The 20089-nt window shown below is 44.6% G+C and overlaps 1 protein-coding gene across 7 annotated transcripts in view; it reads left to right on the forward strand.

The window, feature by feature from the left end:
- IQSEC3 (IQ motif and Sec7 domain ArfGEF 3) overlaps positions 1–20089 on the forward strand; it is a 268326-nt gene that overhangs the window by 11616 nt on the left and 236621 nt on the right. The window lies entirely within an intron of this gene.

Genomic DNA, 20089 nt, shown 5'->3' on the forward strand with positions numbered 1-20089 from the left:
ACAACACTTCACCCACCCACCCATTGCTCAGTAACCCAGTTAAATCTTGCCAAGTATTACGAAAGCACTGAACTGTGCTAGAAAAACAAGGGATTTTAATCAACGACAGGTATGTCACTCATGCTAATATGGATGCGACTGACAAAACCAAGTGAACTTCTGCAAACGCATGTGTGAATTTCATGATACAATGGATTTAAGTGGGCAGTCTAGACAGAGATCTTTGCCACAGGTCACTGCTTCTTCTCCTGTAGTTCTTGCAGGTTGCTAGTAAGAGAAGCTGTGCTGTGTTGCTGGGATGTTCCTGGACTATTGCAGGGGGAGAAGACAGGAAGCCCTCATTTGTCCCCCTCCTAACAAATGAAAGCAACGTCACCCCAGAGTCGGAAACAACTGGTGCTTGCACAGGGGACCTTTCCTTTCCTAACAAACGATAACATGGGGCCTGGAGGCTATTCAGAGAGGTGGCTGAATAAAGTCTGCCCCTGCCTCCCAGCTCTGGTGTTCCAAGGAGGTCTCCCATCCAAGTACTTGCCAGAGTCAACCCTGCTTAGCTTCTCAGATCTGATCAGACTGAGCTTGCCTGGGCTATCCAGGTTGGGGAAGAATTTTTAAAAAGCTTCTGCTATCCTTATGGTTTCAGAGGATAGCTGTGTTAGGTAGCAGTAGAACAGTAGAAGAACAGTTAGATTCAAATCTGGTAGCACCAATAAGAGTTTCAAGGTTACATGCTTTTGGGAGTCAAGTTCCTTCATATCCTACTTGTATCTGATGAAGGCAGAAGCTTATATCCCCAAAAGTTTTCTTGGCCTCTAAGGCACTCCTGGACTTAAATCTAGCAGTCCTGATAGTGCAGTTCTTGGTTCCAATAAATATTTGACTGTGTTCAAATTAGAGGCCAGGATTTTACAATTTTAGATTTTTTTATGTGTTGACCATTTCTAGTCTACCTTTTTTTTTTTTTTGAGACTCAAGGTGGTGTATGAAATTAGAAGAAAATACAATAAGGGAATAATAAGAATGCAAACAAAAAACAGAATGTAGAAGAAGAAGAAATTGGATTTATACCCTGTCCTTCATTACCTGAAGGAGTCTCAGAGCGGTTTACAATCTCCTTTTCTTTCCCCTGTCCACAGCAGACACCCTATGAGGTTGGTGGGGCTGAGAGAGTTCTGATAGAAGCTGCTCCTGAGAGGAACAGCTCTGCAAGAACTCATGAGAACTTGTGGTCTTGGGTCAGCCATAGCTCTGGCAGAGGTTGTCATTGAAAGGGCAGCTTCTGGGAGAGCTCTCTCAGCCCCACCTACCTCACAGGGTGTCTGTTGTGGGGGAGGAAGATAAAGGAGATTGTGAGCTGCTCTGAGACTCTGAGATTTGGAGTGAAGGGCGGGATATAAATCCAATATCATCATCATCATCTTCTTCTTCTTCATCTTCTTCTTGTGATCAATGTTCCCTCTAAGCTGCAAAGTCTTGTGAGCAAAAATTCTACTTTGTGAGCTACTGGCATTAAAATTGTGAGCTACTGCATAAATTATTATGCTCTGGGGTCAATTTGCCTGAGCTAAGACAAAAATGTGTGAACTGGAGGCTAAAAATCTGTGAGCTAGTTTGCGCTAACTCAGAAGTAACACTACTTACCACACCTCTGGATAGCACACCTAATCCAATCAGTTGCAGCTGACTTATAACAACTCCTTAGGGCAGGGATGCTTAACTAATTTGTTATGACATCTGGATCTGACATAAACAGGACTTTGTTGGGCTGGGCCATGTATGTCATAAGATGTAACATCAGGAGGTGAAGATATCAACTTTATAAAGGACTCAAATAAAAACAATTAAAGATTTCATTTTAAACTTAAAATACAAACATGCTTAAAACAGTAACACTCTTGCAGTATTTTGTTTATTTAGCAGTCTTTGATATTTGATATCTCCCCCTCCCCCCCAAAAAAGATGCCTGCCTAAAATGGAAAGGGGGAGGAATAGTGGGAATTGGCAATGCAATTTTTAAAATAAAACATCAAGAAGAAACACAAAGATCACAGCAGAAACTAAAAATATAAACTTAAAAATATGAAATGCTCTGAGCCTAGGAAAATATGAAATGGCTGGGCATTGCAAGCTTCTCCCCCACCCAGGTCTACTCAGAGTGGAAATGGCTCTCCATGTAATGTCCCCTTTTGGCTGTGAGCTTCCAGGTTAGAGTATTCACTCAGGCACTAGTGTTTCCAGGTCCCCTTGTTGCTCTGGTGGGGGGATTTGTAGGGTATTCTGGGACATCCTCAATGCAGTGATGTCACCTGGAAGTGATGTCATCATGCCAAGGATGTCAAGCAGTGACTCTGATTTTTGCGCAAAACTCTATGGAGTTTTGCTCTCAACCAAAGTGTCACTGCATGCATCCTCAGCACAGTGACATAACTTTCTGGTAATGTCACTGCAACAGAGATGTCATGCAGTGACATTAGTGTTTGAGGATGGGGCTTCCCCCATCAGCCAACCAGATGGTGGCAGGGAGAAGCCCTGAAAACTGGGGGGGGGACTCCCACTGGAACCTGGGTACTGGCAACCCTATCAGGCACCCATTCTCAGGTCCATTCATCGGAGACAAGCTGGCTCAAAACATCAACCATTTATTTGTAAGGGGACAACTCTCAGAACCTACAACTACCATACAAAACTGGAACTGAAATGAGCTGTACCCAATAGGACCAAACTAAATCACACAGATATCAGGGAGGGGAGCAGACTGTTCCATTACGTATATACAAGAAATATACCACACTCCTGGATCTCAGGTTTTTTACAGGGTGGTTTGAGATGGGAGAGGCTTGAAGGACCATTGGACATAATGGGAGCCAAGAATGCCAACTGACTTGCATGAGCTCCATTGAAATACATTGCAGCACAATGAAAGTTGCGAAGAACTGTGGAATGGTTTTCCATCTTGGCACAGATACGCTACTATGGGAATGGAAAATCCATTCTACATTTTCTTTGCAACTTCTGTTGTGCTGAATTGTATTTCAGTGGAGTCCAGAGGAGCTTCTGGCTGGAGGAGACAAGCTGAAAAGTTTGGCAGCCTCTCCCTCTGCTTCCTGTGTGCAGGAGTAGAGAGACATGGGCAAGAGACCTTCAGAGGGGGGTTGCCATTTCCTGCCTCTGCATAGAGACCCTGGACTTCCTTGGTGGTCTCCCATCCAGGTACTAACCAGGGCTGACCCTGCTTAGCTTCCAAGATCTGACAAGATCACACCAGCCTGGGCGATCCAGGTCAGGGATGGGAATATAATTATTTTATCTATTTTGAATGGAAAGTAACTCATCACATAACTAAGAGCAAAGTCTGATTCTGATAAATGACAGATGTGTTTATACAACAGGGAGCCACACATGTAAACCCAATCTAGCGGGCATGGTTTCATAGGTAACCTCCATCTTATTGTGCAGTCTTCCCATGGGCAGGGGTGGAATTTTAGCAGGAGCTCCTTTGCATATCAGGCCACACACCGCTGATGTAGCCAATCCTCCAAGAGCTGACAAGGTTCTTTTTTGTAAGCTCTTGGAGGATTGGCTACATCAGTGGTTGTGTGGCCTAATATGCAAAGGAGCTCCTGCTAGAATTCCACCCCTGCCCATGGGGATGCAGCCTAGCATAATTTCATGCAGATATCTTGGTGATGGGAAAACCTAGAAGCTAACCTCAGCCCTTCCATAGATTGCTTCTAGCCCGACTGATCTTGAGTCAGAGCTTCTTTCTTCCCACAGACCCACCAAGCCAAACTTGCATGGTGGAGGCAAACTGAGTAATCACCAAAGCTGTGAGGGGTAGCTGGTGCCTTGATACAGACAAAAGAGAAAATTCAGCTTGCTTAAGAGAGAGGCGGACACTAGATCCCAAATGTCAAACCTTGAGGGTCTTGTATGCCTGAGGAGCAATTGCCACTGGGAACACAGACCAAACACAAGCACTGAAAATAGCTGAGATGACAAAAGCCAGATGAGAAATCTGGATGTGGATGAAGTCATCCAAGGTTTTTAAGTCCTGTGCCACCGCAAGCTATAAAAACGCCAGGGTCTCACGATGGGCCATTGACCAACAGCCTCTCCAAGTGGTGGGCTGATCAGGTTAAGATGCCTGATGGGTAACCAAGCCCTGTCCCATCTGAAAAACAAACTGGAATCATAGAGTTGGAAGGGACCTCCAGGGTCATTTAGTCCAACCCCCTACACAATGCAGGAAACTCACAAACACCTCCCCCTAAATTCACAGGATCTTCATTGCTGTCAGATGGCCATCCAACCTCTGTTTAAAAACCTCCAAGGAAGGAGAGCCCACCACCTCCTGAGGAAGCCTGTTCCACGGAGGAATCGCTCTAACTGTCAGGAAGTTCTTCCTAATGTTGAGCCGGAAACTCTTTTGATTTAATTTCAACCCATTGGTTCTGAAATTAAATCAAGAGTTTTCGGCTCAACATGAGGTCAACGGTTAGAGCTCACTCGGCAATGGTTAGAGCTCACTTGATGTGGGGTGGCTATTAAACAAGTCCAGCACTGTCATGAAGAAACTGGTATCTTTTAAACATGATGGCAATAGAAGTAACTCCACAAGGGTCTACTACAGAAAGTTCTAGTTAAATCCAGAGGTGGTTACTTGTGTGGGTTAGGCTATTTTCTTCCTTTTAGCAACTCCTTTATATTCTCACCAGTTATCCAAATTGGTTCTGGCAGAATCTGGAGGGAATACAGGCCACTTGGGACTGGCCATGTGCTACACATAAATGCATGTAATGAAGCCCCAAGAGGTTTTTTTTTAAAAAAAACCCCATGAAACAGCCTTGGGGGAAGCTGTGTTTTGGTGCCTTGGAAGGGATTTGAATTCTGAACTCTTTCACTGCCAGCCAGTGTTTCAGATCATAACCAATCTGCTTTGCCCTTGTACAAAACGGGCTTTTAAAGGGGGTAGTCATGTTAGTCAGTTATAGCAACATATAACTACTGTCCAATGACACCTTAAAGGCTAAAAACATTTATTTCAATATGAGCTGTTGTGAGTCACAGCACACTTCTTCAGTTAGTGTGTCTGAGGAACTGAGCTGTGATTCTGGAAAGCTCATATTGAAACAAATGAGGTTAAGCTTTTAGGGTGATGCTGGACTTTGGGTTTATTTTCTAAATGTGCACTCATTCAAGTAAATGAAGTGTTATTGGGTAAGGGCTGAAGAACAATGAAAAAAAGTCCAAGGGTGAAGGGGTTAATTTAAGCCTCTTTAGGTTGCTTTGCATTTCTTTTCTTTTTTTATATAAATAAACCCTTATTAGGGCAAATGCATATAACTTGCATGTTGTTTCTTGGCCACAACACCTTTTTTTCCCTTTATGCTTTAATCCAGATGGAATTTCGAAGGAGTGAGCAATAAAATGTCTTTTGCTAAAGCTATTGTGCTCTTTGATTTAATCCAGGAAGTACAATCATGTACATTTCAGAGAGGCTGTGTTTGCAGAGGTGCTGTGCTCCATACTTTTTAAATAAAAACCTCTGGCATTAGTTCATAGTGCAATGGGATTTCTGCGAGCCAAAGCCATCACAATCCCTCTCTCCTTCCTTCCCTCCTCCCTCTCCCTCTTCCCCCCTCTCTCTGCCTCCCTCCCTCTCTCACACATACCCCATTATTTTCAGTAGGCACTGAAAATTTGGGTAAATATTATGGATTATTAGTCATGCTACAAAAAAAGTGGGCCTTATTCAGTGCACAACAATGCACAAACATAATTGATGGTCTTGGATTCGCAGAATGTCTAGTGATTTAACATGATCATTGATGATCACGGTGGGAATTAAAAAAATGCAGGACTGATTTTATTCTATAGTTGTTGTTGGGTTCACTAATGACGCTGGAGGCCTTATCTTCAGAACTCCAAACAGCACCACTTGCTGTAAAGAATGGTAGCGATTCAAGTTACTCAGTTGGCTTATTTATCTGTATCCTGGATTTGCTTACGAGCGTCATGATTCTGGTTGTAGCATCCTGACTGCCAAGCCTTCGATGCAAAAGTACAGGCCCAGCCAGTGACCTAATTTTAAGAAGATTTTAGGATTTTAGGAATTAGTTAGAAATCTGAATCTGACCGCTTAGTGCAGCATTTCAGGACCATGGACAGGGAGCTATAAAGGGCACCAAAATGCCTCAACATCCTCGATAATAAGGGCCATATTGAAATAAGTTGGGACCTTGGTAGGGTTACATCATTCTTCCCTGTACACTGTTTCCTTTTTCTCTCCTCCTGGAAGCCTCATACCCTCTCCCCTCTCCTTGCTTGCTTCTCCCCTTCCCACTTACCAACTAAGTTTTCTATAATCTGCCCCTCCAGTCTTCAGCTTTGTTTATTTCTTCATTTATACCACTTCCCTCCCCCAGTGAGGACCCAAAGTGTCTTACACTGTTCTTCTCTCTTCCATGTGATGCTCATAACAATTCTGTGAGGCAGGGTAGGTTGAGAGTGTGTGTCTGGCCAAAAGTCACCCAACCAGCTTCTGTAGCAAAGTGAGGATTTGAACCTGGGTCTCTCCGACCCTACTATGGCACTCCAACCATGACATCATAGTGGCTTTCAGCTTTCCTTCTTCTATGGTAGTTTAAGAAAAATCTGGCCAGTTTGCAAAAGTTGCATAGTAGCAAGACACCCAAGTGAGTTGTGTGGTAGTCACTGCAGAGCCTGTCCAAGTCTTGCAAGTTGTGTGAAGGTTAGTCTTGGAAAGGGCCCTCTGCCCTGCCTTTTACTGACAAAAAACATGGTTTGAAAGCTAGCAATATTATTGTGGTTGCCTAGCAACCTCAACAATGGCTACTGAGATGATGATGTTGATGATATTGGATTTATATCCCGCCCTCCAATTTGAATCTCAGAGTCTCAAAGCAGTCACAATCTCCTTTATCTTCCTCCCCCACAACAGACACCCTGTGAGGTGGGTGGGGCTGAGAGAGCTCTCACAGAAGCTGCTCTTTCAAGGGCAACTCTTGCGAAAGCTTTGACTGACCCAAGGCCATTCCAGCAAGCTGTAAGTGGAGGAGTGGAGAATCAAACCCAGTTCTCCCAAATAAGAGTCCACACACTTAACCACTACACCAAACTGGCTCTAAGGAAGGCATTCGCTGCTTAAAGGTACAGGCCCTGCTCCTATTTTCCTGAGCGAAAAGAAAAATGTGTGAGCCTGCGGCTAAAAAACTGTGAGCTAACTCTAACTCATCTTAGAGGGAACACAGCTCACAGGGTGCCTTTAGTGGGGAGGGGAAAGGAAATAGATTGTAAGCTGCTCTAAGACTCCCAAGTGAAGAGAGGGGTATAAATCCAATCTCCTCCTCCTCCTTCCATATGAAAGGCACTACATAGCCTAAGAGAATATTCACAACTATTCAAATTACCATCTTAATTCTTGAGTGTGAAATTCTGCATTCAAAAACTGAATTCACATTATAGATGTGGCTTTTAACCTCAGAACTTGAAGTATGACTGCTTTAGAGCTGCTGTCCACTTTTGATTAGTTTTCACAAGCAACAGAAATGAAACCTCCCCTTCAAGAAGCTGTCAGATGCTATATAACCATTGCATGTTGGATGTTGGATATGAAAAAAAACCACACAGCATGTCAGCTGTTGAATTCTGCCAGTGAAAACATCACCAGCTGTCCAATATCAGCTGTCATTTAGCAAATATGGAAATGAAATAACATCAGATGTCAAATGCAGATATCAAATAGTCTGCGAATGTTTGGCAAATACCCAAAGGGCATTGATGATCAAGATTCACTGAAGACAGTTTTGAGGCTTTAGCAGGCAATTAATTTGAACTCCATGCCAAAGCAACTCTTTGATTTCTGTGTTTCAGCAGCCATTGCCTGCATTGTTTTTCAAAATTTCCATTGCAAATACGAGTCTGCAGAACTAGGTGACGGATGCAGGCGGCCTATTGAGAAGTCTGAGGACAACAGAGTCCCATTATCTGGAAATCCTCGTTGTCCGAGTTCATTGTGTTCCTTCCAAGTCAGGATAACCCCATGAAAAGAGTGATCCTGTTTATCCAATTATCTCAGTCAATTGGTCATGTGAGCAAACAAGGTCACGCTGCCTTGCACAATGATCTCAGCTGATACGGCAGTGCGAACAAGGAGCACCCAGCCTGATGGGAGCGGAGGAATCGTATTGATGCCATGAAAAATTGTACCGCCATCTGGGAATCATTCTCTTCTGGCAAAGGGCTATGGGCTGATGGTGGCATGGGTGCTGTGAAAAATGCTGGGCAGAAGGGATGAAGAATAACTGCCCAAGGAATGACCCCTCCGTGAAATGCTGGCTGAGTGGAAAGCGCCTGGCAGAGGGCTTGTGAGGAATCTTAGCCAAAGAGGTTGCAGCTTGGTGTGGTAGAAGAATTAAGTCACCTGTTGGTTCCAGTAAGCTGTTGTGATCCCATTCTTGAGTGTATCATGAGGTCTAGAGCAGGGGTGGCCAAACTTGCTTAACATAAGAGCCACAAGACATGAACATCAGATGTCTGAGAACCTTAAGAAGGAGGGAGAAGAAGAAAATATTGGATTTATACCCCACCTTTCACTCTGAATCTCAGAGTGGCTTACAATCTCCTTTGCCTTCCTCCCCCACAACAGACACCCTGTGAGGTAGGTTGGGCTGAGAGAGCTTTCCCAGAAGCTGCCCTTTCAAGGACAACTCCTAGGAAAGCTAAGGCTGGCCCAAGGCCATTCCAGCAGCTGCAAGGAGGAGTGGGGAATCAAATCCAGTTCTCCCAGATAGGAAGGAAGGAAAGCAAATAAATGGGGGAGGGAGCGGTGGAAAGAAAGCAGCTTTAACTTTAAATGTATTGTTAGGTTTGATAAAGTGATTTAAAGAGACAAATTCCTTCTCCAAGCCAGCCAGTAGTGTGGTGGGGCTTTGAGAGACACACAATATGCATGAAACAACCACATGTGGCTCCCAAGCTACAGTTTGGCCACCTCTGGATTAGACCATACTGAGCTAGATGATATAAACAGCTTCATGCGTCCCAAGAGTGAAAGAGAAACATCTGGCACAATAGGAAAATATTCTCATTGGGACACATTTATTTTGTGGTAGTTTGGTAAATCAATTAATGGCAGCTTGAGCTGATTAATTAGTGGGCATTCAGTTTTAATTCACTGAGAAGATGTTTTTGGTTAAGGCGCAGGGGTGGAATTCTAGCAGGAGCTCCTTTGCATGTTAGGCCATACTCCTGATGTAGCCAATCCTCCAAGAGTTTACAAGGCTCTTTTTTTGTAAGCTCTTGGAGGATTGGCCACATCAGGGATGTATGGCCTAAAATGCAAAGGAGCTCCTGCTAGAATTCCACCCCTGTTAAGGTGTATATAATAACATAGGAAGGTGCCCCCAGGAAAGTGCTTTCTAGGGAAATGACAGATTCAAGGACTCCAGGATTCTGTTTCCAAAACCAACCAGCACAGTATTTTAAACAGAGGCTAGATGGCCATCTGACAGCAATGCAGATCCTGTGAATTTTAGAGGGAGGTATTTGTGAATTTTCGCATTAAGAATGTAAGAGAAGCCATGTTGGATCAGACCAATGGCCCATCCAGTCCAACACTCTGTGTCACACAGTGGCCAAAAAATAATTATATATATATTTATAACCCCCTCTTGAAGCTGTCTATGCTTGTAGCCGCCACCACCTCCTGCGGCAGTGAATTCCACATGTTAATCACCCTTTGGGTGAAGAAGTACTTCCTTTTATCCGTTTTAACCTGACTGTTCAGCAATTTCATTGAATGCCCACGAGTTCTTGTATTGTGAGAAAGGGAGAAAAGTACTTCTTTCTCTACTTCCTCCATCCCATGCATAATCTTGTAAACCTCTATCATGTCACCCCACAGTCGATGTTTCTCCAAGCTAAAGAGCCCCAAGCGTTTTAACCTTTCTTCATAGGGAAAGTGTTCCAACCCTTTAATCATTCTAGTTGCCCTTTTCTACACTTTCCCCAATGCTATAATATCCTTTTTGAGTTGCAGTGACCAGAATTGCACACAGTATTCCAAATGAGACCGCACCATCGATTTATACAGGGGCATTATGATACTGGCTGATTTGTTTTCAATTCCCTTCCTAATAATTCCCAGCATGGCATTGGCCTTTTTTAATTGCAATCGCACACTGTCTTGACATTTTCAGTGAGTTATCTACCAATGTAGATATTTTCAGTGAGTTACATCTACCAATGTAGACATTTTCAGTGAGTTACATCTACCAATGTAAAATATCCTGGATGAAAAAATGTATCTATAGGCCGCCGGTTTTTATTTTTATTTTTATTCTATCTTGTTTTTACTAAATTATGGTTTAATGGTATTTTAATTGTTTAAACTGAAATTGTTTTAATTATTGTGTTGTAAGCCGCCCTGAGACACCTAGGTGAGAAGGGCGGGGTATAAATCTTAATATAAATAAATAAATAAATAAATACCATGACCCCAAGATCTCTCTCTTGGTCAGTCTCTGCCGGTTCACACCCCATCAGCTTGTATTTGTAGCTGGGATTCTTGGCCCCAATGTACATTACTTTGCACTTGTCCACATTGAACCTCATCTGCCACGTTGACGCCCACTCACCCAGCCTCAACACATCCCTCTGGAGTGCCTCAGAATCCTCTCTGGTTCTTACCATTCTGAACAATTTAGTGTCATCTGCAAACTTGGCCACTTCACTGCTCACTCCCAACTCCAAATCATTTATGAACAAATTAAGTCGTGCAGGGGGTTGGACTAGATGACCCTGGGGATCACTTCCAGCTCTATGATTCTATTATTCTAATGTCTCTGTGTGCATATGCTGCAGTTTATCTTTGGCCTCTAGTATTCTGAACTCCTAGAGCTTCAAAAGCCAGGGGCCTTATACTGCCATCTTAGGCAAAGTTACCCGCTTTAAACCCATTGATTTCAATGAGTTTGGAATGGAGTAACTCTTCATAGAATAACTAGGGATGGGCACACGCCAGGAAAATGTGGTTTGGTTCAGTTCATAGTTCATGGTGTGCCCAATTTGCAAACCACAAACTTTCACGAACTTTCAGCTGCCAAATGAACTGGTTCAGCTTGTGGGGTTTGGGAGGCAGTAGAATGCCCCCCCCTCCAGCATGCTAGAGTCACCAAACTCACATGAGATCTCCAGCTGACACTTCTCTATCTACCCTCCAAGTTTGGTGAGTTACAGTCAGTGCTGGATTAAACCCTGTGGAGGCCCCTTGGCAGTTGAAATCTTGAAGACTCCTTGCAAATTTTCTCAGAGTCTGAGTGCCCACCCCACTGCCCATGGCTCCCATTGCAGGCACCTTCTTAAAAGCCCCTTTGACAAAGCTGTGGAGGAGAGGCAAACTTGAAGATGAAGCTAGCAGCAGCCGCACTAGTCAAGTCGGGCAAAGAGTGGCTCAGTTGCTGGCTCCACATTCAGGCTGGAAGGACTGCAAGCAGGGGGGAAACTGGTGTGTGTGGGGAAGCTGGCCTAGGGCCCCTAAAGGGGTGGGGGCCCATAGGCCAGTGCCTACTGGCCTAATTGTTAATCCAGCCCTGGTTACAGTCCCCTCTTGCCAGAAGGTGCACCCAGGAACGTGCTTTCTGGGGAAGCGACAGACAAAGGTTTAGGAGGTTCAGGAGCGTGTAGAATGGATCCTGTGCAAGCTGGAGACATCGAAGTCGCGGGGGACCTCCCCTGGATGCTCCTCTACATGCCCTCCCAATTCTGTTCCCCTCCCATTGCTTTGAAGTTTGGTAAATATTTAGATTGAGCTGAGACAGTCTCTCTGGAAATGTGCTCATTCACAAACTGCCGCGAACTGCTTGGAAGTTCGTGCTGATTGACCTGCCACGACTGTGAGTTTGCAAACCGTGAATCAGCCAAAATTCATCATGAACTTTAGTTAGTGAGCTGGTTAGTGCCCATCCCAGAGGATAACTCTGTTAGTTTTCCATGTTGAATGCCAGGGTAGCTTTGCCACACTCCACAAAAGTTACCAGCAGGGGTTTTTTGGAGCAGGAACAGAGTTCCGGCTGGCTTGGTGTCAGAGCGTGTGGCCTAATATGCAGATGAGTTCCTGCTGGGCTTTTTCTACACCCCCCCCCCCAGTTACCAGCTTATTTTCAGGACTATGAAACAGTGCAATTGGGCTACTCACCACTGGCTGTTTCTGCGGCAGCATAAAGGCTAACAGCATTTGTTTCAGCATGAACTTTTGTGAGTCAGAGCTCACATCTTCTGAAGCTATAATTTCCCAGGTTCATTGTGAAAGAAGTGTTGGGAATTCGGACTGGCTATCGTGTAGCCGAAGACCTGACTGATGCATTATTTGGTGATCACTCAAAAACTATGGCTAGGGCCAAACTAAGCACTATAAGGGATGTGGGGTTATTACTTTGCATCTCTGGACTCTCTGTTCCTCATAAAACAGGAATGACGGGTGGTGCGATGTTGTCATACTGTATGTCTCCCCACTCCCTGCCAGCCAATGATGGCATATACCTTCTGCAGTATCTAGCTGGGCTTGTTTCATGCAATATTCATTAGCAGAGGTTAACTTTGCATTGCAGAAATGTGGATGGATCTTGCCTGAAGGGCTTTGCACTGCAATGCAAAACCTTCCAATCTTAATTAAGAGGAAGGCAGAAAACAATTCACTCGGTAACCTTCAGACCTTTCTTCCAGAGTTGAGATATTGTAGCCATGGATTGACAAAAACATTTTTGCACTGGATAGGACTGATACGCACATCTCATGACACTTGTGCAATGAGTGCTTTCTTCCTTGATCATATGTCTGTTTTTATTCTGTACAAACCTTCCATTAATTATAAACGTTGGCGCAGAGGGACTCAAACTTCTGTTGGCAAAAGTTGTTCCTTTTTAAAAATGTGTGTGTGTGTACATGCCTGGACATCATGCTTGACTTCTGGTGACCCCTAGTGGGGCTGGGAGGCAAGGATGTTCAGAGAGGTGACTTGCTGCCTGCCTCTGTGTCCCAGCACTGGTATTCCTTGGAGGTCTTCCATCCAAGTACTTGCCAGGGGTGGCCCTGTTTAGCTTCTGAGATCTGATGAGATCAAGTTTGCTTGGGTTATCCAAGTCAGGGCATTGTTTATGCCATTTCCTGGAAGAAGTTGGCATGAGCTTCAATTTATCTGTCATGTTTTCTGTCTAGCCCTTTCTCTAAGGAGCCCCTTGCTTCTACTTTATCCACACAACACTCCTGAAAGATAGAGTCAGATTGAGTTTGACTGGTCCAGTGTCACCCAGTAAGCTTGATGACTGAGCAGGGATTTGAACCCAGATATCCCCAGTCCCTTGTTTGAAGCACTACATCACACTGGCTGCCACATCCTTAGCTTTGACACATGCCGAATAATCCACTTTCAATCTGCTTTCAATGCACTTTGCAACTGGCGTTTATTGTGCGAAATTTTCAAGAATCCACTTGCAAACGGCTGCTAAAGTGTATTCTTTCAGGAGATTGAAAGTGCATTGTTCAGCATGTTTGAAAGTACACGACGGGATTGCTTAACGTTGCTGAAAAAAAATCAAGATGACATGAACTTTAAAAAGAGGGCAGCTAATGCAGTCGAACAGAGACGTGCCTCTGAGTGGAAGCCAGGAGGCCCATGTAACTCAGAAGTGCCTGCTTTGATTAGCAGCTCTTAAGATCCCAGGTAGAGACTTTCACTAATCCTCCTGCCCAAGATAATATAAATGAGAGTTTGAAAGGAGGGCTTCTTGGAAGTATGAATTTTACCATTGAGCTGTGGCCCCTCCCAAAGTAATGCCAACCACACTGGATTTGCCGTTTCACCAAAATGATCAAAATTGTGCAACTTGTGTTTCTTTGCTTGCTGTTACATAATTTATTCCATTCTTAGTCTCAGAGTGTGGCTGCAGCAGCACTGCTGGACTTGAGTCCAGAAGCACCTTAAAGACCAACAAGATTTTTTTGGAGGGGGCGCATTATGAGCTTTCAAGAATCAACGCTCCTTTCGTCAGATACGAATTGGAATGGAGATCTCTGAGTCCTTATATCTCAGCCATAAAGTGCGAAGAGTGTTGCAAAGAAATGCAGGACGCTGAGGTACAATGCACATTGTAATCAGCTAGATTAGAGCACAGGAGGAATGGTTGAGGGCAGAAATTAAGCATTTGTAGAGACATAAGAATCCTCTATCCCTGTTCAGTCCCGGGCAGGGGGGCTCCATTGTTCTAAACTTGTGAATGAAGTCAAGTTCAGCGATCTCATGTTGTAATCTCCCCTTGAAGCTTTCCCTTGAGGGCTGCTACTCTATAGCAATGACCTGCCCATTTTAGACATTTTCTCCTGAGTTTCCTCAATCTCTTTCAGGGGTTGAGTGAGGCCTTTCTCTGCATAATGAATTCTGCACTAGAATTGGTTGGCACATTTGTGAAATGAGGAACTGTACGCAACTGCTTTTAATGTCTAGCCTGAAGTACATTTAGCTAGAATGATAGTTATGGTAAGAAGCTATTGGCAGGGACGGCCAATCTTCAGTGATGGAGCTGTACTTTATTCTTTATCAGGGGATAAAAATGTTATCTCACAGTCGTAAATGTAGCTGAAATATACTTCTTCAGATAAGACAGGGGTTGAAGAGTCTGTATAGCAATTTCTTGATAAGGCTTTCGTAGCCTGTTTGCCTATTACAATTTTAGGAACAAACCTAAGGTTAGTACACCTTAAAAGTGGCTATGGCAAGCATAGGTGTGAAATGTGTGTTCTGTATAGGCACATTCTTCAGAGAGTTCACTACTGGATTCTCAGCATAACCTACCTGGCAGGGTTGTTGTGAACAGTGTTCTCTCTAAGCTGAGTTAGTGTGAGCTAGCTCACAATTGTTTAGCCTCCAGCTCACACATTTTTGTCTCAGCTCAGGAAAAATGGCCCCAGAGCAAACTAATTTATGCAGCAGCTCACAACTGTAATGCCAGTAGTTCACGAAGTGGAATTTTTGCTCTCAAGACTCCGCAGCTTAGAGGGAACATTGGAGACTTTTTCCTTGTAGATTAGGGTTGCCAGGTCCCCCCTGACCACCAGCAGTGGATGGGGTTTTTTTTTCCCCCAGATTCAGGTTGGGGAATTCCTGGAGATTTGGGGCTGGAGCCTGGGGAGGACAGGGACCTCAGTGGGGTACAATGCCATAGAGTCCACCCTCCAAAGCAGCCATTTTCTCCAGGGGAACTGAGTTCTGTAGTCTGGAGATGAGCTATGATTCTAGGCAATCCCCAGGTCTGGATAAGGCTTTCATAGCTGTGATTCTAGGAGATCCCCTGGAGGGTGGCATCCCTATTTCTTCTGAAGGCACTACAAAGCCTGCCTGTTTGCCAGAGCTTTGTAGAGGGGGTGGGATGGCTGCCATCTTTTTCAGTGGGAGAAGGATTAGGGAGTTTGCTATTTTATTTTTCAGGTGGGTGGCCATGTTGGTTTGAAGCAGGGGTGGCCAAACTGTGGCTCAGGAGCCACATGTGGCTGTTTCACTTATATTGTATGGCTCTCAAAGTCTCCACCAACCCATTGGTCAACTTGGAGAAGGCATTTGTTTCTTTAACTCACTTCTGCAAGCCAAGACAGTCCGCAGCTTGGAGAATGCATTTAAAGTTAAAGTTGCCTTCTTTCCACCTCCTCCTCCCTCTTCCCTCCACCCATTTATTCTCCTTCCTTCCTTCCTTCCTGCTCTCAAACATCTGATGCACATGTCTTGCGGCTCTCAAAGACCTGATGATTATTCTATGTGGCTCTTATGTTAAACAGGTTTGGCCACCTCTGGTCTGAAGCGGTAGAACAAAGTTTGAGTCCAGTGGCACCTTTAAGACCAACCATGTTTTATTCAAGCTATAAGCTTTTGTGTACATGCACACTTCAAAAGAAGAAGTGTGCTTGCACACAAAAGCTTATACCTGAATAAAACTTAGTTGGTCTTCAAGGCGCAACTGGAGTCAGACTTTGTTCTATTTGATTTTTAACTGAAAATGTTTTTAACTATTATTATAAGCTACCTTGAACCACAAGAAAAGGCAGGATATAAACACTAAAATTAATAAAACAGAGGTGGGGAAGCTGATGTCCTTTTCCTCAAGCTCCTTGGATGGAGAAGAGAGAGAAAGGATGTGCCGTTGAGTTGCAACCAATCAGAACAACCGCAGCCCGTGGGTGTTTGGTGCTAGAGAGGTGCTAGAGAGAGAGCAGAGGTGGATGGCCGTTGCCTTCCTCTGCACACCAACCCCAGCCTTCCTCAGTGGTCTCCCATCCAAGTGGTGACCCTGTTTAACTTCCAAGCTCTGCAGTTCCTTGCTGGGTGGCACTCGGAAGGCAACCTGGGTTTGTCAAATTGTGTGAAAACTACTGTGCGTTTTGTAAGGTGGCAGGTACGCTGGACTGTTGTGAGAACTGAATCCACTCCTTGCTGTGCGTCTTCTCCAATTTTCCCCGCCTGCATGTGATAACATCTCATGTTTTGTTTATGCAGCACAGAGAGGGTGCTTATGCATAGCCGAAATGGAGCAATTATAAGGGCTGCGCCGTGCCTTGTGTTAGGAATGAGTTTTTGCTCCCGGTGTAATTTAGTCACAGATATTGGGGTCTGGGCATCGAGCTTTGGCAAAAGGAGAATACCACCTAAGCATGTTTGCTTGGCTTCTGTCAGGCATCTAAGAAACCAAATCCACCTTGGGCATCCACATATATACCAACTTACTTGTGCCTGGCTGCAAGAGGCTCCTGATAATCTGATAATGGGCGTCTTTCATTGAATGAGACAGAAGGAGAGAGAAAACAACCTTCTGCCTGCTTGTCCATCTGTTTCCCCCCCCTTCTGCCTCGTGTTTACTTTGCTGTCTGTGCTTCATTATTTTTTTTCTCTGGGATTTGCCTTCTATTTTTCTGCTTCTCCTTCTTTCTCGTGGTGGTTATCTTTTCTTCTTGGTGTCCCCCCCCCTTTCTTGCATTTACTGATTGTTTGTTTCTTGCTTTTTATCTCAGATAAGAAACCTTCTTTATTTTTCCCTTCAGGAGAAAAACCCATTAGAGAAAGCAGGACGGGGGGAGGGGGGGGAATGTTCGTCTCAATGCAACAGATGGGAGGGAAAAATGATTTGATTTGTTATAAAATTATCCTGTTATCTGTACTTAGGCCCTGGCTGAAGGACTGGAAGAATGTACATAGAAAAGGGGAGAGAGAATGATGGATGGGTTTGTAAGCCATAGTCTATTACACAGGACCGAGCACAGCACTGAGAGCCAGTTTGGTGCAGTGGTTAAGTGTGCGGACTCTTATCTGGGAGAACCAGGTTTGATTCCCCACTCCTCCACTTGCACCTGCTGGAATGGCCTTGGGTCAGCCATAGCTCTGGCAGAGGTTGTCCTTGAAAGGGCAGCTGCTGTGAGAGCTCTCTCAGCTCCACCTAACTCACAGGGTGTCTGTTGTGGGGGAGGAAGATAAAGGAGATTGTGAGCTGCTCTGAGACTCTGAGATTTGGAGTGGAGGGTGGGATATAAATCCAATATAATCACTAAAGGGATAGTCACTCACCAAGGGTGTGGTCACACGCACATTAACTAATGCACTGTCTATCCACTTTCAAGGCACTTTCTAACAGAATTTTGCTGGGTGAAATGGCAAAATCCACTTTCAAACAGCTTCTGAAGTGGATCAAAACCGCATTATTTAGCAGGTGTGGCCACATTGCAAGTGTCAGGTGTGAGAACTGAATGGAGTTGCCAGGTCTGTGTTGGAAAATACCTGGAGGCTTTGGGGGTGGAGCCAAGAAAGGGCGGGGTTTGGGGAGGGGAGGGGCCTTAGTGGGTTTCAATGCCACAGAGTTCACCCTTCAAAGCAGCCATTTTCTCCAGAGGAGCTAATCTCTGCCAGCTGGAGATCAGTTGGAAAAGTGGGAGATCTCCAGGCGGGGCCTGGAGATCTCCTGGGATTACAGATTACTCACCATACAAAGTGCTCATTCACTCAACTCTGAGGGCCAAACTAGCCATGTTTATTGTAAAAGAGTTTGCCTAAAAAAAAAAATAAAGGTGAGTGTATTTATATTTTTAAATAACGAAAAAAAGGAGAGCTCCATTGGGAGTATTCTGTGCACGTGGAGCAGCAAAAACAGGGGAATAGCTTCCCCCAAGTGCTTCTTTCAGCAGGGGAAAATGGCATGAGAAGGGGGCAGGAGCATTCTGAGCGCAAATGGGCTTTCCCTTTAACTTTTAAAAGTAATTCTCCACAGCTGCTGTGTGGCTTTGAGGAAACCAGTTTGGGTCCAGGGAAGCTGGATGCAGCTCTCTAAAAACAAGTCAGTCTAGCTTGGTCCTGAGAGGGACCCCTGTGAGGTGGCTGAAGGAGCTCCTGGTTTCCCTCCCACCCCACTTTCTCCAGCAGAAAGGACAGTGAGTGTGGGTTTTTTTTGCCTGCTTTCTTTGACTTCACATGCCCTTTCTAGAGCTTAGTTCAAGAATCTGTTTCAGGGTTGTCCTAGCCAGGCAGGCAGCCTGTTGGAAAAAAGGCAACAGGGCTGTTTGGAGGAACATCCAGTGTAAATTGGGATGAAAAGACAGCAGCAGTACCTGGGTTCTGATGGTCTAGTGTGTGTATGTAGTTTCCAGATGAGGGAGCCAAGCAGAAGACCTTGCAGGCTGCAAAGTCTAGGTCAGAGGAAGGAGGGAGCTAGAATAGACAGAGGTCGAAAGTTAAGGCAGGGAGCAGATCTTCTGAACATGAAGGTGGAGATGTCACTTGAGTTTGCACTGGGCACATTTTGAGATTAATTAGAGAACCCTTTATTTCAGTGGGGAAGAACAGTCACCCCCCCCCCCGAAATCTCCAGGTGTTTCCCAACCCAGAACCAGCAACCTTAGTCAATGGAGGCCTTTCTTGTTGGGTATTGTAACTCTGCATGCAAGAGAATCTGGTAGTGAAAGGGATAAGAGAATTCTCTCACTCCAGTATGCTTGGCAGTTGGCCCTAGCCAGTTTGGTGTGGTGGTTAAGTGCACGGACTCTTATCTGGGAGAACTGGGTTTGATTCCCCACTCCTGCACTTGTAGCTGCTGGAATAGCCTTGGGTCGGCCATAGCTCTTGCAGGGTTGTCCTTCAAAGGGAAGCTGCTGTAAGAGCTCTCTCAGCCCCACCTACCTCACAGGGTGTGTGTCTGTTGTAGGGGGGTGGGGTAGGGAAGGTAAAGAAGATTGTGACCTCTCTGAGACTCTGAGTATAGGGAGGGATGTAAATCCAATATCATTTCTTCTTCTTCGGCATTCTGTTTGGCTTTCTGTTTCATCGTATATAGGACCTCTCTTGTTCTTCTCTGTCTTAGCCAAGCAAGGAGCTGTAGCAAGTTAATCTCTTTGAAGTTAATCTGTTCACAATAAATTAAATGTACCTACAGGAATATGTCATGTAAGATGTGCTTTTATTTTTGTAAGTAAAATTTCTTTCTCTTCTTACCATTGGAGTCAGGTTATCTTTGTAATTGGTTTGAACAGCATTTCCCCCCTTAGCCTAGAAACATGGAAAATCAGGGATACTGCATAAAGCTTCAGTTCCACCAGATCAAATGACTCTGAGTATAGGGAGGGATGTAAATCCACTAGCATGTCGTCTTCTTCTTCTTTGGCATTCTGTTTGGCTTTCTGTTTCATTTTATACAGAACCTCTCTTGTTCTTCTCTGTCTTAGCCAAGCAGGGAGCTGTAGCAAGTTAACCTCTTTGAAGTTAATCTGTTCACAATAAGTTAAATGTACCTACAGGAATATGTCATGTAAGATGTGATTTTATTTTTGTAAGTAAAATTTCTTTCTCTTCTTACCATTGGAGTCAGGTTATCTTTGTAATTGGTTTGAACAGCATTTCCCCCCCTTAACCTTGAAACATGGAAAATCAGGGATACTGCATAAAGCTTCAGTTCCACCAAGTCAAATGACCCCAGTCTAGCTGTTCTGATGTAAACCAGCATGGCTACCCTCTGGAACAATGTCTCTGGTTGCAAGTGGGTGGGGC

The sequence above is a fragment of the Heteronotia binoei genome, chromosome 8 (genome assembly GCF_032191835.1).
Source record: "Heteronotia binoei isolate CCM8104 ecotype False Entrance Well chromosome 8, APGP_CSIRO_Hbin_v1, whole genome shotgun sequence".
Classification (NCBI taxonomy): domain Eukaryota; kingdom Metazoa; phylum Chordata; class Lepidosauria; order Squamata; family Gekkonidae; genus Heteronotia; species Heteronotia binoei.